Below are 17647 nucleotides of genomic sequence, written 5' to 3'. Positions count from 1 at the left end.
TTAAGGCTTCTGACCCATTATTGCTTTTTGATCTTGCAGATGACTCATATCTTTGCTGCCTTTGGTGATGATGATGCTAATCTTTGACTGTAATTTTTTTTGAAAACAGAGTGTTGCTCGCTGTAGAGACAGAGTGATGCTGGCTGCGGAAATCGTTTCGAGCTGCGGAAACTAGTGTTAGCTGCAGAAACGGTTCCCATCTGCGGAAACTGAGACAACACCCCTTCAACTGCACAAATATAGTTAGAAAAAGAACTAACTAAATGAAATAGTCCTGAGAGGGACTTTTATTGATAGAATGGAATGAAATGAGTGGAATGAGATGGAGATGAAGTGAAGTGAAGTGGAATGAAGATGAAGATGAGATGGTGGTGAAAATGAAAATGACAAGTGAGGTGGAGTGAAGATGGAAAGGAAGAGATTTTTTTTTGGAAAATATAGAGTGTCAGGTGTCCCTGATTTTCACTCTACATTTTCTGTATAAGACTGCCAATCTATGATTGGTTTTCATGCTTATACAAAAGATTTTATTTTTTTTTAACTGAAAGAAACAAAGATTAGGCTGATGGAGGAGAAGAATTCTTCTCCACCAGCCTCATTGCAGAATTTTCTTGAAATATTTTGACAAAGTCCTCTTTTGAGAGTGGCTTATGGTAAATTTTCAATCGGTGGCCATTCACAATGAGAGGAGTTTGAAACTCATCAATAGTATTGACTCGAACTGCTCCATTGCTAAAGACTTCATCAATCTCATATGGTCCAAGCCAATGAGTCTGAAATTTTCCTTTGAAGTCTTTAAACTTGGAATCAAACAGTAACGCCCAATCTCCCTTTTGAAACTTTCTCTCTTTGATATACTTAGTTCTTTGATGCTGAACTAGATCAGTCCTTAAAATTGCATCTTGTCTTATTTCATCTAGCTCATTCAGCTGCTCCATTCTGTGCTTTTGGGCTTCTGATAGATTCATCCCCAACTGAACTGCCATCTTGAAGGTCTTGACTTGGAACTCAATGGGGAGCAAGACTTCTTTCCCATAAACAAGTTCATAGGGAGAATGTCGTGTTGTGTTCCTCCATGTAGTTCTATAGGCCCATAAGGCTTCAGGAAGCCTTTCTGCCCAATCTCTTCTGGGGAGATGAACAGTTTTGGTGATGATGCTCTCAAGAACTTTATTTGTAGATTCCACTTGACCATTTGCTTGCGGATGGTATGGAGTAGATTTTCTGTGCTTGATTTTGTATTCTTCCATCAACTTCTCCATAAAGTTAGATGTAAATTGACTTCCCTGATCTGTCACAACTTCTCTTGGGACACCAAAACGAGTAAAAATATCCTCAAAAAGAAATTGAACAACTGAATTTTCAGTGGCAGAAGGCAATGCCTTGGCTTCTACCCATTTAGTAACATAATCAGTGCAAACCAATATATACTTGTTTTGTTTAGATGGTGGATTAATAGGTCCAATGAAATCTAAAGCCCATTTTTCAAAGGGTTTGATGAGTACCTGTGGCTGTAATGGAATTTCATTTGAAAGAGTTGGTCTCCCAACTCTTTGGCAGCTGTCACACCTTCTAACATATTGTTTTGCATCTTTGAAGAGAGAAGGCCAATAATATCCTAAAGAAAGGATTTTATAGGCAGTCCTCTTGTCAGCAAAGTGTCCACTGCACGGTTCATCATGACATGCCTTAAGGATGTCAGGCATTTCATCTTCCCGAACACATCTTCTGATCACACAATCTAGCCCTGTTTTGAACAATTCATTAGAAATCCATGAATACTTTGAACTTTCCTGAATGATTTTCCTTTTCTCATTAGGAAATAAGTGTGGAGGTAGCTTCCCTGTAACCAAATAGTTAGCAATATCTGCATACCAAGGAGTTTTAGTAGTTACTGCAAACAAATATTCATCTGGAAACTTATCCTCTACAGGAGAATCTTTGTTAGTATTTTGGATTCTAGACAAGAAATCAGCTACTGTATTTTGTTTTCCTGGTCTATCTAACACAGTAATATTGAATTCTTGTAAAAGTAAAAGCCATCTTGTAACTCTGCCATTAGTAACAGGTTTGTTCATGAGATATCTAATTGCAGAATGATCAGTATGGACAAAAGTTTCATAGCCAGTTATATAGTGTCTAAACTTGTTGATTGCATGAACAATGGCTAAGAACTCTTTTTCAGTCACATTATAATTTAACTCAGTGGGAGTCAAATTTTTACTGGTGTAGTAAATGGCGTAAGGAATTAAATCCTTTTGACCCAACACAGCTCCTAGAGCTGTATCTGAAGCATCTGTAGAAATATGGAAAGGAAGTTTCCAATTTGGTCCTCTCAAAATGGGTGCTTCAGATATTCTTGTTTTTAAAGTTTCAAATGCAGATTGACAGTCAGGATCCCAATTGAATTCACAATCTTTTGTAAGTAATTTGAAAAGCGGAGATGCTATCTTAGTGAAATTTTCAATAAATCTTCTATAATATCCAGTAAATCCAAGAAAACTTCTAACATCTTTTTGAAAATTTGGAATAGGTAACTTGGAGATGACTTCAACTTTTGATTTATCAACTTTAATTCCATCTCCTGAAATATGATGTCCTAAAACAATCCCTTCAGTAAACATCATAAAACATTTTTCATGACTTAATGAAAGATTTGTTTCTTTACATCTTATAAGGACTTTTTCCAAATTTTCTAATGCCTCTTCAAATGAATTACCATAAAATGTAAAATCATCCATATAGACCTCTACACAATCATGAATTAGATCAGAAAAGATTCCTAGTACTGCCCTTTGAAATGTTGCGGGTGCATTACATAATCCAAAAGGAAGTACTCGGTAAGCAAAAGTTCCCCATGGACAGGTAAATGTGGTCTTGTCCTGATCTTCAGGTGCTACCTGAATCTGATTGTAACCACTAAAACCATCCAAAAATGAAAAATACTTTTTGCCTGCTAAAGTATCTAATACTTGATCAATAAAGGGTAAAGGAAAGTTATCCTTCAAAGTTGCTTTGTTCAATTCCCTGTAATCAATGCAAACCCTCCATTTACCATTCTTTTTAGGTACTATAACCAAAGGAGAAACCCACCGGCTATCTGAAATGGGGTAAATGAAGTTTACATTAAGTAACTTTTGGAGCTCTTCTTTCACTATTTCCCTAAGGTTTGGATTCATCCTTCTTTGAGGTTGTCTGATTGGTCTACTATTTTCCTCAATGTAGATGTGATGAATGCAAGTCTTCGGGTCAATACCTTTCATATCAGTATACTCCCATGCAAATGCAGTGGAATGTTTTTGCAAGACTTTGGTTAGCCCTTCCTGTTGTGATTTTTCCAAGTTTTTGTTGATATTCAATGTTTTTCCTGGAAAAATCTCAATGGCAGAACTACCAAACTCTTCCATAGAGAAAAGAGACATTTGTCTAGATGATAGACACTCAATGTCAGAATCCAACTGAAATTGTGTGTGGTCATATTCTGAAGATGGTTCAAAATTTTCTAATGTGTTCAGAATTTGACTATCTTCACTGATCTCAGAAATGGTAAAGACAGGTTGTATAGCATCTTCATCATCAACCCACTCATTATCCCCTATTTCTGTAATTGCTTTTGCTGGAGGATACAGATTGAACTTCTTTGTCAAATTGCCATCAGAAATATACATATCCCCAGACCTACAACTTATGAAAGCATCAGCTGTGGCTAGCCAAGGTCTTCCTAAAATAAGAGGATGTCCTCCTAGATTACTCTTGGGAATTAAAATCATGAAATCCACTGGATATTCCCAAGATTCTAGGGAGACTGGAATGTCTTCTAATACACCATCTGGTTTAATAATTGATCGATCTGCAAGTTGCAATAAAGTAGGTGTAAAAAGAAGATTAGGAAGTTTTAGTTGTTCCATAGTCTGTCTACTCATGATGTTGATAGCAGCCCCTAAATCAATCAAAGTATTTGGTATTTCTACCCCATTGATATGTGTTTTGACAATTGGCCTACCGGGATCTACATATTTCTGCATAGTAATTTTTCCCATCATGATATCTGCAATTTTCCCTATTAGGTGGATCTTTCTGGTATCTCTTGGTTTCCTTCCTGGTCTTTTAAGACTCAACTCCTTTATTGTTTTTTCTAGAATAGGAATCTCTTTAATGGCTTGTAACAAGGGAATCTTGATACAGACATTCTTCAATTCATCTAGAAAATTATAGTCAGGCAACCAAATTTGTTTTTCCACTCCTTTGTCAATTTGTAATCTTTCAGGAAAAGGAGGTGTGGATAAAGATGCAGGTTGCTCAACTATGGGAGTTGTGGGGGTTAACTCTTTTTATTTTTCTTTTTGAGTACTTGGGTTTTGAAGAGATGCTTCAGAACCCTTATTGGCTTCAAGAGAATCTTCCTCAAAAATGCTTTGCTCTTGAGCATTTATAGAAGGTTTATCTAGGACTCTACCTGATCTGAGTTGTACTTCATTGAGAGGAACAATCATATAGGTAGGAAATTGTTGTCCTTCCATCATGTAGCCATTTTGAGGGTTTTTATTATTGGGGTTTGGCAATGGCTGAGAAGGAAGTTGATTTGACTTCTGTTGGAATGGAAGCAAGAGTTGAGAGTTTGGATTCTGTTGAGAAGGTTGTTGTTGTGGAAATGGAAATGATAGTTGTGGATTTTGATTTGGAAGTTGTGGAGCTTGTTGGTTTTGAAAAGATGGAGGATATTGGTAAAATTGAGCAAATCTCCCATAAGGATTCTGCATACCTTGTACCCAATATTGAAAAGGATTTTGAGGTTGGGACCAAGGTTGTTGCCAAGGATTCCAATTTGGTTGGGGTTGAAAATTCATAGAGTTACTAAGCCCTTGATTTTGTTGCCCCTGCCAAGGTCTCCTTGCAACAAAACAGAGAGATTCACTTGTACTTGGGTCTTCTTCAAAGACAGCTTTGAGCCCAGGAATTGAAGGACAATCCTTGGTCTCATGATTCTCTGAAAAAATTATACATGTTTCTACAACTTTTGCATCCAAGGGACATTCCCTTAGAGCATGTTTCTTCCTACACCTTGGGCAAAAGATGGCCAAAGCCTCAGCTTCTTCTTCCTGCTTATTGTGAATCTTAAGGGTGTCTAGTTGCTCACTAAGACTCCCTAAGATATCAGTTTTGAATTCATCAAGCATGTTTCCAATCTCAGCCCTACTTACCGATCCAGTTGCAGATTTATTTTCTTTGATGAGAGAAGGATCTCTAGGCCCTTTTTGAGTTTTAGATTTCCCCCTTGAGAGATGGACACATAATTCTGCTATGTCAGAAAGTGGAAGTTGAGATATATCTCCTTTTCCCATCATGTTCAAAATATCTATCCATTCATCTCTAATGGCTTTTAATAAAAGGGCTTTCAAGGTCTCCTCATCCAGGTTACTCATTTTTGCTCTTTTCAGATTATATTGAAATCTTTCAAGTAACTCCTCCAAGTTTTCATCTTCTTTTTGCATCATTTTGAATACCTCATCCTTGTGATTGGTGGGCATACAATAGTCCAGGTACCTATCCAAAAATGCCTGTTTCATATCATTCCAAGACCTAATGGATTGAGTGAATAATCCCATGAACCATTTCAAGGCTTCTCCTTTCAGTGTTGAAGGGAACAATTTGAGTTTTTGAGAGTCTTCCAAGTAATCATAAGTTCGACACACTACCTCAAACTCAAATAGAAATGTTTCAGGGTCCTCATTCCTAAACCCATGGAAGTTTGGGAGGAAAGATGGTGAGATGTTTTTCATTGTAGCTCGGGAGTCCTCATCAACTATAGGAAACCCGAATGAGTTATCCCCATCCCTATTTCCCCCAATGTTACCTCTACCTCCTCCATTGTTTCCTCTTCCTCCTCTACCTCTACCTCTACCAAATCCAATTGCTCCTTCCTCTATCATGGTAGTTTCCCTGGAGACTTCAGAGTCTTCTGGTTCTTCTACTAAGGGTGTACGAGAAGGAATTTCTCCCTCTTCTTCAGATGATTCTACTTCTTCAATTACAATTTGTCTCTCTATAGAAGGAAGGAAAGGATCTCTTTCTAATTCAGATTCGATGGAAGGTATGGGAGAGTCAACTCCTGCCTCTTGAATTCCAGGAATCATAGGGCTAGGAGTGTAAGTTGGAGATGATGGAGGTGTCTCTTGTCTATTCCTTTGAAGTAGATGGAGTTGTAAAAATCGAACTTTTGGCTCTAGCTAAAAACCTTCCCCTAGAATCTCTTGCTCTATGCATGTCATTTTTTTATTTTTTCTTCAAGTCGGGCTAATAATTTCTCTTTCTGATCTTCCAGGTCACTCTAGGTGCAAGAAGAGAGCATACTCAAGAAACTATTAAACCAATAACTTTCTCTTTTCTGATCCTCTAGATCACATTAAGTGCAAGAGGAGAGCATACTTTGAGATGTTATCAATTTCCTTCCTTGAAATTTTCTTGTTTTTTTTTTAAGAATTTGGCTACCTAATTTCACTTCCCCGGCAACGACGCCAAAATGTTTGGTCAATTTAGTGATGTCTAAATTGCAAATTTTAAATGTCAACCCGGGGCTCGTAAGCTGATGAAGTGAGGTGTACTATATGTACTTAGATAACCGTTTTCTTAGTCTTTTGTCATTTTTAGCTTTTTAAGTTTGTTTTCAATTGTATCTTTCCTACTGTGATGTGATGGAAGTAATAAAGCAAGTGAAATGTGGATGATTGTGGTTATCTCTAAATGATTTCTCAAAACTTTAAAAAGTATTCTACAAGAAAGCTTGAACAACAACTGCAATGAAATCAACTCTTGAAGAAAAATAAAGACATCAAATAAAGGACTAATGACATCGGCCTAGTATCTCTGCTGCTGAATGAAAATGAAAATGAAATCTATATTAAATCCTACTAAAAGTAAGAACAACTATCTCACACTATTTCAACTCTTCAACTTAATCTTCTCTATGAAAAGACATCATGAAATGTTAAGCAATGTGAAATCTAAGTGAAACTACATAAAAGAGACTAGTCACAACACTTCAACTTTCTCTTAACCTTTTGCCTTTCAGCTGAATTTATCATGTGAGAAATAGATATGAATAAGTCAAGTAATGTGAGTTCTAAATCAAACTAAATCAAGTTATACTAAGTGATATTTTGGCTCCCAATAAAGTTATTTGATTATGGAAAAGGAACCATAAATAGATGAACAACTTGATATCTAAGAGCAGAAAGTAAATATGCAAGTTAAAGAAATGACAGTAAGGAAAATCAAAACTGCAAAACAATGAATGTCAGCAACATAGACAAGACGATCACGCATGCCACTAGTTATGAAAAGAAAAGAAGGAAAATTGTCCCGGGCTTGCCTAAGAAACCTGCATAACACACTGATCAGTCATGAACATAAAAGTGCAGAAATGTAAATCAACAGAATTCAAAGTTTATGTACAGCTAATATACATGTTGAAAAGAAATAAAAATGCAGCAATTTTAAAAGACATCTGTACAACTATTATACATGAAACAAGAAAAAGAAATGCTGGAAATTAAAAGTTACTGTACAGGGCTTCAGCAAACAGGGGCCCTCTGCCTACTTCAGTCGGTTCAAAGAGCAGTTATACGCTTAAATGCCAAACGGTCTTCTCATGTATTAACAGCAAATGTAAAGTACAGTGGGGAGCTCAAAATTACATATGAAACGATTACCAAACGACTAACTCTACAGCGTTCAAGGATGCTTTATTTATAAGGAGAAAAGCAAACTACTTTAACGAAATCTATGCTATTCAACCAGCTGTTTAAAAACACGTGAATCCTCTGCGTCCTCGGATCTAGGTAACTGTCATCGTGTTCATTCAATCCGGGGAATATGGCTGTTGGATTCGTGCTTCTAGATTATCTTCGTGGCTGAGGACGATGCCACCTAGCTTCACGTGCCCAAAAATAGAGCAACACAGAGCCTTGCCACTGCTGGACACTTCTGTTGACCGGTATTTGCCTCCTCGTTGACTGCGGGCTTTTATGGCCGTTCTGGTTGATCTGGAGGGACATGTACCATGTCCTCAACCCCTGGAACTTGCCCATGTGGCTCATCTTCTCATAGGACACTTGCAACATATCGTTTAATAAAACAGCTGCGGAATCCTGTGCGAACTGCAGAAACCTGGATCAGCTGCGGAAACCTGTGTGGGCTACGGAAACGCAACACTCTGAACCAAAATTCTAAACCAAACAACAGTCACTTAGCATAGTTAGAAAATCATGTAAAAAGCCCTAAAATACAATGATTTAATCAGTTTGATAGATGAAATGAGTGGGAAAAGGAGGCTAAGAGGTGTATGGGAAGATACAGGTTCAAGGCTCTACAATTGGCACGACAGACACGAAATCGACAAAGGCTACATCCAAGAAAGCCCGTAAGATTTTAGGTCAAAATGCAAAAGACGAACTTCTTGCTTCGGAAGTAAATTCTGTATCGAAAGATAAGGGCAAAGAAACCAAACAACCAGGAAGCAAGAAGAAAGGCAAAGGGAAGAAGAAGAAACAGGATGAGTCATCTCCTGAAAAACCTTCTTCAAACCCTCCTGGAAATAGGAAACCAAAGACTCCATGTTATATATGCGATGAGGATCACTGGACCTCAGAATGTCCATACAAAGCTGAGATTAAGAGATTCTTTAAAAGTTCGAAAACCTCAGCAGTATTAACTGATCCGTTTCCGAATCCAGGAACAAATCTGGTTGAAAGTGGAAATGCTTCCCCGTCTCAAGTGCTAATGTTGTCAATTTCAAAACAACAGAATGATGCTTTGATTTCGACAAGGAACAAAGATTACGGGAATCTGCAGCTGTCGAACAACAAGGATAAAGATCAACCGAGTAGTTCAACAACAACTTCGACAGAAGTTGTACCACCCACCATCCCTGAATTGACAATAAAACCACCGAAGGGAGTAGTACACAAGTCGACATTTAATCCCCGCGCTAGAGCGGCGCAGCATTATAACATAGTGGAAGATTTGGCCCAATCGCCATCCGCTATGTCGACTCTTGAAGTACTACAAAATTGCCCATCCCAAAGGCAGGCTTTGTTATCAGCCATTGGTGGGATTGATCCAAAGGATTCCAATCTTGTATCCTTCGACCACAAAGGGTACGATCCTCAGTTACCAGCTCAATTAGCTTTCCTTGTTCAAGTGAAAGCCCTCAACAAAACTATTCACCGGACGATTATTGATGAGGGGGCATCTACATGTATTATGTCGATGAGTTGCTGGAAAACTTTAGGATCTCCAACCTTGTCGAGGTCTGCGACGACATTAAAAGCATTCGACGGAAGGACATATACCCCATACGGTATCCTAAATAACTTGAAAGTTGAACTAGGAGGGAAAACAGTAGAAATAGATGTTGAAGTCATCGATGGGAATCTTGATTACAACATCCTACTGGGACGACCATGGATATATGCCATGGCAGCTGTTGTGTCGACCTATTTTAGAAAGATTGCATTTCCCTTTCAGGGAGGGATTACAATCGTCAACCAACAAAACTTCCTCCCCAATGGTTCTCAAGTTACAGGAAGCATTCCCATGATCCATGGAAGCCCCCATTCGCTTCAGAATATCGGAGTAGGCCTACTAAAAGATCCTATACTAATGGGAACTTTCGCTCTTCCACCTCCAATCAATCTGGCGGAAGTAGCATCAATAGGAACCTGCAACATGATATCTTCTACAAAGATCTCAGAAAACGATATCAACATGGATCATGCAATGGTTTTTCCCCCGAGCCCAATGGAAATATTATAGCAATCAATGTTTCTAGCATGGGAGGCAAACCCAAATCAACGCTCATCAAGCGTTTGGATGGATAGGTCTAGAGAATATGGTAATCCTTCAGATCCTTGGTCGCAAGTGCATGGCACCGACGAAGGAATTCTACAAGCTATGGTAATTGAAGGAGCACCATGGAATGATTCCCACCATCGTTCTCTTCTTTCGAATTATGAAGAAGATACTCAAAATAACCTTTACCATCCTTCAGTAGTTGATTTTCTATCAAATACTGTAAATACACTGGATTCCAAGTGAAACTTGTCCAACATTGAAGAGACTATAGCCATAAATATCTCGACTAAAGCAGATGTTGTAGAGAATATTTATGTCGGCAAATGTTGTTCTCCTTCAGAGCTGGAAATATATAACGCTCTTTTTCGCGAATTCAGAGATGTCTTTGCTTGGTCATACAGTGAAATGCCAGGCATCGACTCGAGTATCGTTGAACACGAAATTAAGATGTATCCAGATGTCAAACCAGTACGGCAACGGCTAAGGCAGGTGCACCCCAAGAAAGCTGCTGCCATTAAGGCAGAAGTTGAAAAACTCCTCCATGCTGGTTTCATCTACTCGGTTCCGCTAACCGATTGGGTATTGAATATTGTCCCTGTTATGAAAAAACAAGGGACAATTAGAGTGTGCGTCGATTATAGGGATGTAAATCAAGCTTGTCCAAAAGACAACTACCCTACACCCTTCATTGACCAGATAATTGATGAATGCACCAGATGCAAAATCTTCTCATTCATGGATGGATTCTCCGGGTATAATCAAATAAATATCCGCCCACAGGACCAGTCAAAGACTGCATTCATTTGTCCGTGGGGCACATTCGCATATCGAAAATTACCCTTTGGTTTAAAGAACGCAGGGGCGACGTTTCAGAGGGCAATGAATTATGCCTTCCATGACATCAAAAACATCGTTCAACCATACCTCGACGACCTTCCGGCTCATTCGCGAAAGCGGACTGATCATCCGCAGCATTTAAGAGCGATATTTCTACGTTGCCGACACTACAAGATACGACTCAATCCACACAAATGTGTATTTTGCATCAGTTCTGGTCGTTTACTTGGCTTTGTAGTCTCCAAGGATGGGATTCGTCTCGACCCTTGTAAGGTCCAGGCAATCATATATTTTCCTCCACCTTCGAATTTGCTTCAGATTCAGAAACTCCAAGGGAAAGCAAACTTTCTGAGGAGGTTCATTCCAAATTACGCTGAACTTGCTAAAGGTTATACTCATCTCTTGAAAAAAGAGGTACCCTTTGACTGGGATCAGGTCGCGCAAGCTTCCTTTGATGCTTTAAAAGATTCCCTAATGAAAGCATCATTAATGTACGCCCCTGATTATCAAAGAGATTTTAACCTGTATCTGGCTGCAACAGATACGACCGTCGCAATGGTTTTAGTTCAAGAAGTCGATGGAATTGAACATCCTATTTATTATTTAAGTAAGAACTTAAATGATATAGAAAGTAAATATTCTTACGTTGAAAAACTAGCGCTTGCAGCTGTTCAAGCGATACAAAGATTTCGACACTATGTCCTCTTTCGGAAGACTACCATTCTGTCAGATTGCAACCCCATGACTTACATATTGTCGCGACAATTGCTGGGGGGAAAATATTCAAAATGGATAGGAATCCTTCAAGAGTTTGATCTGGAATTTGTAAAATCCAAGTCAAAGAAAGCTCTAGTTTTCGCAGAATTATTATGCGATCTCCCATCGTCGTCCAACGATGAAACATCCGAAGAATCAATCGTGGATGAAAGTTTGTTTATGATATCTACAAGCAATGAGTGGTATGGGGATATAATCATTTATCTCCAAACCCAAAAATTTAGGCCAAACACCACACACTCTGAACAAAAACGTATCAGATACCAAGCAAAAGACTACATGATCGTCGGTGATACACTTTACTGTCGTGGTATTGATACGGTTCTGAGAAGGTGCCTCACCCATGAGGAGGCTGAAAAAGTCCTGAATGAGTGTCATTCAGGCATGTGTGGAGGGCATCAATCTGGATATGCTACAACACAAAAAATCTTACGAGCAGGATACTTCTGGCCAACAATGTTCAAAGATTGCATAACCGCAGTCAGAAGTTGCCATGCTTGTCAAATTTTTGATAGCAAAACCAGAAGAACACCCACACCTCTACAGCCAATAGTTGCTGTTGGGCCATTCGCCAAATGGGGCATCGATTTCATGACATGTAACCCCACCTCGACCGGGGGGCATGGGTATATCATAGTCGCAGTTGACTATTTTACCAAATGGGCCGAGGCGATGCCTACATTAGATAATACTGGTGAAACAGCTACCCTTTTCTTTTTCAATCATGTAGTCGCCAGATTCGGTGTACCACAGGCTATAGTCACAGATCATGGATCACATTTTCGCAATCACATGATGGTTGAATTAGCTACCAAACTAGGGCTGTCTCACGACAGCTCTACTCCATATTATCCACAGGCCAACAGACAAGTTGAAGCGATCAACAAGGTCCTGAAGCGCATGCTGCAAAGGATGATCGGAGTTCACAAAAGAAGATGGCACCTAATCCTATATTCAGCTTTGTGGGCTTACCGAACATCGGTAAGGAATGCAACCGGGTTCACACCCTTCCAACTGGTATATGGCCTGGAAGCAGTCTTACCTGTCCAGTGTGAAATCTCGTCTCTCAAACTCGAAATTGATCTCCTCCCCGGAACTTCAGAAGAAGAGGCTCGTTTCTTGGAATTAATCCAATTGGATGAAACCCGTCGTGACATCGCGTTGGCTAACAAAGCCCATAAGAAACGAGCCAAGGCACAGTTCGACAGAAATGTCAAACCCCGTGTCTTCTCAGAAGGTCACTTGGTCTTGCTTTACGACCAAGAATCCGATAAATTGGGAGCAGGTAAATTTAAGTCTTTATGGATAGGCCCCTATATTGTTAAGCGGGTGTTAGCAAAGGGAGCCTACGAGTTGATGGATTACGATGGAATTCGACTGGCGCAACCTCGTAATGGGTTGTACCTCAAGCGTTACTACGCGTAGTAGTAACCAATATGCTTTTGTTATGTTTTTGTTTTCGCTAGAGTGTTTGTTTTGGTCGAGTAATCCACCTTTTTACATTTATTGCAGATGTGTTGGTGATCCAGGTGGATGTTGGTGGCCACCCACCTATCTCATTTGTACCCCCACAACTGTCTCTTTCAGCTTTTTCAGTTTCCTAAATTGTAGCACAGTTTACTATTTTTAGCAGTTTTTCGGGTCCTGAACTTCCGGAGCCGTTTTGAGGCCCTAAACGACGTTTTTTTGGGAATCTGGGGCAACATGGGTCCATGGACCGATGTTGCCTCCCAAAGTGGTAGTACTCGGATATATCTTTCTAACGAGCTATCGTACGCATCAAACGGAGATCGTATGCCAAAGTTACGACCCCGGGAAATTGATGTACCAATTTACCCAAACGGGGCCCACAATTTGGCGTTTCATCTTCTAGGGTTAGGTTTCAGGATGTGAAGGGTTTTCCATTGTTTCTCAACAATAAATAGGCCTTCGAGCCTCATTGTAATACAGTTCGGAACAGTTCAGAGGCATGTAGCTGCACATCTCTTCTCAGAGATAAGCTACCATCGCCCTAGCTGGTTTATTTCCATTACTGGTTGTAAGCATATTTCAGTATTTTCCATAAATGAAATGAAGTATTATTTCCGCTGCATGTCTGTATTTATGGTTATCGCATCTCTGTATTTATGGTTATCTCTGTAATCTATTGCATTCCTGTTTAAATCCGGATCAGTGGTATCAGAGCGGTCTGCTTTTTCTCTGTTTTTCTTTGCATGTCCCCAACGAGGTCGGGATATAAGGAGTTAGGGCTTGAGCTGGTCGAACCTTTGCAAGACCAGCCTCGCAAATCCCGACGGCCTCCCATGGCGGATGAGAAGAAAGACGAGGGGGCAGGAGATCCTATCAAAATCTTACTCGAAGAAGTGCTCGAGCAGCAAAGGAACGCGATGATGGATAGCTTTGCGCAAATCCTTCAGCGGCTACCCAGAGGCGACGCATCGACTTCCAACAGCGACTCTGGAAATGCCACACCCTTCAAGGTACAAGTTAATTTTGAAATCCCCATCTTCGAAGGTCAAATAGACGCAGAAGCCGTAGATAAATGGTTAAATCTGCTAGATGGGTATTTTTCTGTTCATGTATTTTCAAGTCGGGAAAAGATTGTTTTCGCTCTTCTCAAAGCAGCCCCCCACGTCAAGGACTGGTGGGAAACCTACTGCGAGAAGAAGGATGAAAGTACAGGCTCACTATTTTCAGCCGCACCCACTTGGAATGACTTTCAGGATGCCATCAAGGAGCAGTACTACCCTGTCGGAACCTATGAGGACAAATACATCAGATGGACCACACTACGGTAGGGACGAGACCAAGATGTGCCGGAGTTCACAAACATTTTTCATCTTGGTCTCGTCCCTGCCGTAGTGTGGTCCATTTGATGTATTTGTCCTCATAGGTTTCGACAGGGTAGTACTGCTCCTTGATGGCATCCCGAAAGTCATTCCAAGTGGGTGCGGCTGAAAATAGTGAGCCTGTACTTTCATCCTTCTTCTTGCAGTAGGTTTCCCACCAGTCCTTGACGTGGGAGGCTGCTTTGAGAAGAGCGAAAACAATCTTTTCCCGACTTGAAAATACATGAACAGAAAAATACCCATCTAGCAGATTTAACCATTTATCTACGACATCTGCGTCTATTTGACCTTCGAAGATGGGGATTTCAAAATTAACTTGTACCTTGAAGGGTGTGGCATTTCCAGAGTCGCTGTTGGAAGTCGATGCGTCGCCTCTGGGTAGCCGCTGAAGGATTTGCGCAAAGCTATCCATCATCGCGTTCCTTTGCCGCTCGAACGCTTCTTCGAGCAAGATTTTGATAGGATCTCCTGCCCCCTCGTCTTTCTTCTCATCCGCCATGGGAGGCCGTCGGGATTTGCGAGGCTGGTCTTGCAAAGGTTCGACCAGTTCAAGCCCTAACTCCTTATATCTCGACCTCGTTGGGGACATGCAAAGAAAAATAGAGAAAAAGCAGACCGCTCTGATACCACTGATCCAGATTTAAACAGGAACGCAATAGATTACAGAGATAACCATAAATACAGAGATGCGATAACCATAAATACAGACATGCAGCGGAAATAATACTTCATTTCATTTATGGAAAATACTGAAATATGCTTACAACCAGAAATGGAAATAAACCAGCTAGGGCGATGGTAGCTTATCTCTGAGAAGAGATGTGCGGCTACATGCCTCTGAACTGTTCCGAATTGTATTACAATGAGGCTCGAAGGCCTATTTATTGTTGAGAAACAATGGAAAACCCTTCACATCCTGAAACCTAACCCTAGAAGATGAAACGCCAAATTGTGGGCCCCGTTTGGGTAAATTGGTACATCAATTTCCCGAGGTCGTAACTTTGGCATACGATCTCCGTTTGATGTGTACGATAGCTCGTTAGAAAGATCTATCCGAGTACTACCACTTTGGGAGGCAACATGGGTCCATGGACCCATGTTGCCCCAGATTCCCAAAAAAACGTCGTTTAGGGCCTCAAAACGGCTCCGGAAGTTCAGGACCCGAAAAATTGCTAAAAATAGTAAATTGTGCTACAATTTAGGAAACTGAAAAAGCTGAAAGAGACAGTTGTGGGGGTCCAAATGGGATAGGTGGGTGGCCACCAACATCCACCTGGATTAGTTGGATATGCCGACGGAGCGAGTCGTAGTTCGCGGAACCTGTCCTCCACAGCCTGGGCCATTTTTGATCCAAGCGGCGAGTTAGTAAGTTTCAGAGGTGTATGTATTGGTCGATCAACGAACAATATCGCTGAATATAGCGCGTTGATAGAACTTCTCTCTGATGCCATCACTCATGGTATACACCGACTAATTGTCAGGTTAGACTCACAGCTCGTAATACTACAACTCAATGGTATATATTCCGTCCGAAACCCAGCTATTTATCGCATGCTCCTAAGGGTTAAGATTTTAGAAAGACAATTTGATCTTATTCAATACCAACATATTTCCAGAAACTTAAACACATTAACCGACTCATTAGCAAACTATGTGTTAGATAGACATTTGCAACATTTATAAAAAGAAACACATCATCAATGTTTTACATGTGGATCACATAACTCGACCAGAATAAAACTCTGAAAATCAAAAATATGTATAGCTATTTATGGTTTGCATATAATGTTCTGTAACCAAGACAAAATCGGTCACGCGACCCAAAAACTCAAAATGCTAGGGGGCACCCTAGTCTAATGATGCTCGTGATAGCAAGTCACAGCCTGTGCAATCATGCGTAGGAGACGAGTCCATCGTCTGGGCACACCAGTAGTATGCCGCTGTAACCGCAAAGGTAGCTCGTCAGTCCTCACATCTGGTATACCAAGAGTGAGGCCCTCAACATGCTCCTACAAAGCTATGAGAGTCTCGACCACATTGAGGTCGCGAAGAATAGCTCTTCCGGCGGCCTCTCCTGCTGGGGCAGCAGCTGGTACTCTCTGGCGAACTACTGGACGAACAGGACCAACATCTGCATGTACACATGAGTTTGATTAGAGTCTTGATAGAACAAAGCACAAGGACATTATAAACAAAACAGTAAACAACAATATGGTCAAAGATCTTACTAATAGCACCCCACTGCTCACCATCCGGCAGTACTAAATCTGGATCACCCCGGAAGTCCATGCCAGCATATGGATACTTGGAATAAACCATATCCTAACGATCAAACCACCTGAAGAAGGTATTAGAAAATGAAATCTGAGATTGGCCAGCATGCCTAGACATATGGTCAACCCATCTCTGCATACGTGGTTCAGTAGGAGAAGGTAAGTCAAGTGCAATGTACTGCGGCTGCATCAGTGGTATCTTCTCCAAGGCAAAGGCGGTCAGAATAGAACCGTACCCAAAGTTCTTCAACCTCCCGTTCTTTATCTTGGTCAACTGTTCCAGGTGCATTGAATGTCAAACTGCCTTCATACAGGCCAGCATTCAACACAGGTTTTGATGTGCTGAGGGTGCGTTGATGGCAGAACGAATCCATCAAACCCCACGGGCTCAGAAAAGCAGGCAATAAAGCACAGAATGCAAAAAGGAAACCATGAAAAGAAAGAGCTCAAGTTTAGCTCCTACCTGGTCCAGACGGCGCCGAGAATTGTCCACAGAATCTCCTCAAATCAACTGATGAAAATCGAGGGGGAAAACACCTCCAAAGCTCCAACAAACCAAGTTCAAATGAAATGGTAAAATGAGAGGTAAAAAACACTTTTTAATTACTTTTACGTAGTTCAAAGTAAAATATTAGCGTTTTAATCTCGTTTTCAAAGCAAATATTGTTCATTTCTAACTAGTTTGATGAAGCAGTTGAAAGTACAGTACGATCTTTGGAAGGACAAAGCTATCTATGGTAAAAATCAAAACAAGACCATCTAATCGAGCAGTTTTAGCACATAGTTCAAGCTTGTTAAAAAATAAACATAAGACCAAGCAAATGTTTCCACCCGCGTTTAAGCTCATTAAAAAATGAACTATCCTCCGGTAAATAACCACCGTGAATGAAGCATTTTCAACCATTAAAGCCTTGGTCGTGTTTGCACCGTCACCTCCACTTTTCCATTGGCCGATCATTCACCTCCATTTGATTGTTTACCCATTTTGAGGAATAGCTGCGAAGAGTGATTTCACTAGCCATCCTTGTGACACTGCCATGATTGGAAAATTCCAAACCT

Source organism: Pinus tabuliformis, chromosome 5_2 (assembly GCF_031772625.1).
Source record: "Pinus tabuliformis cultivar Carrire ecotype Pingquan chromosome 5_2, CPIR1, whole genome shotgun sequence".
Classification (NCBI taxonomy): domain Eukaryota; kingdom Viridiplantae; phylum Streptophyta; class Pinopsida; order Pinales; family Pinaceae; genus Pinus; species Pinus tabuliformis.
The sequence above is the reverse complement of the archived record's forward strand: the minus strand, read 5'-3'. Positions refer to the sequence as shown.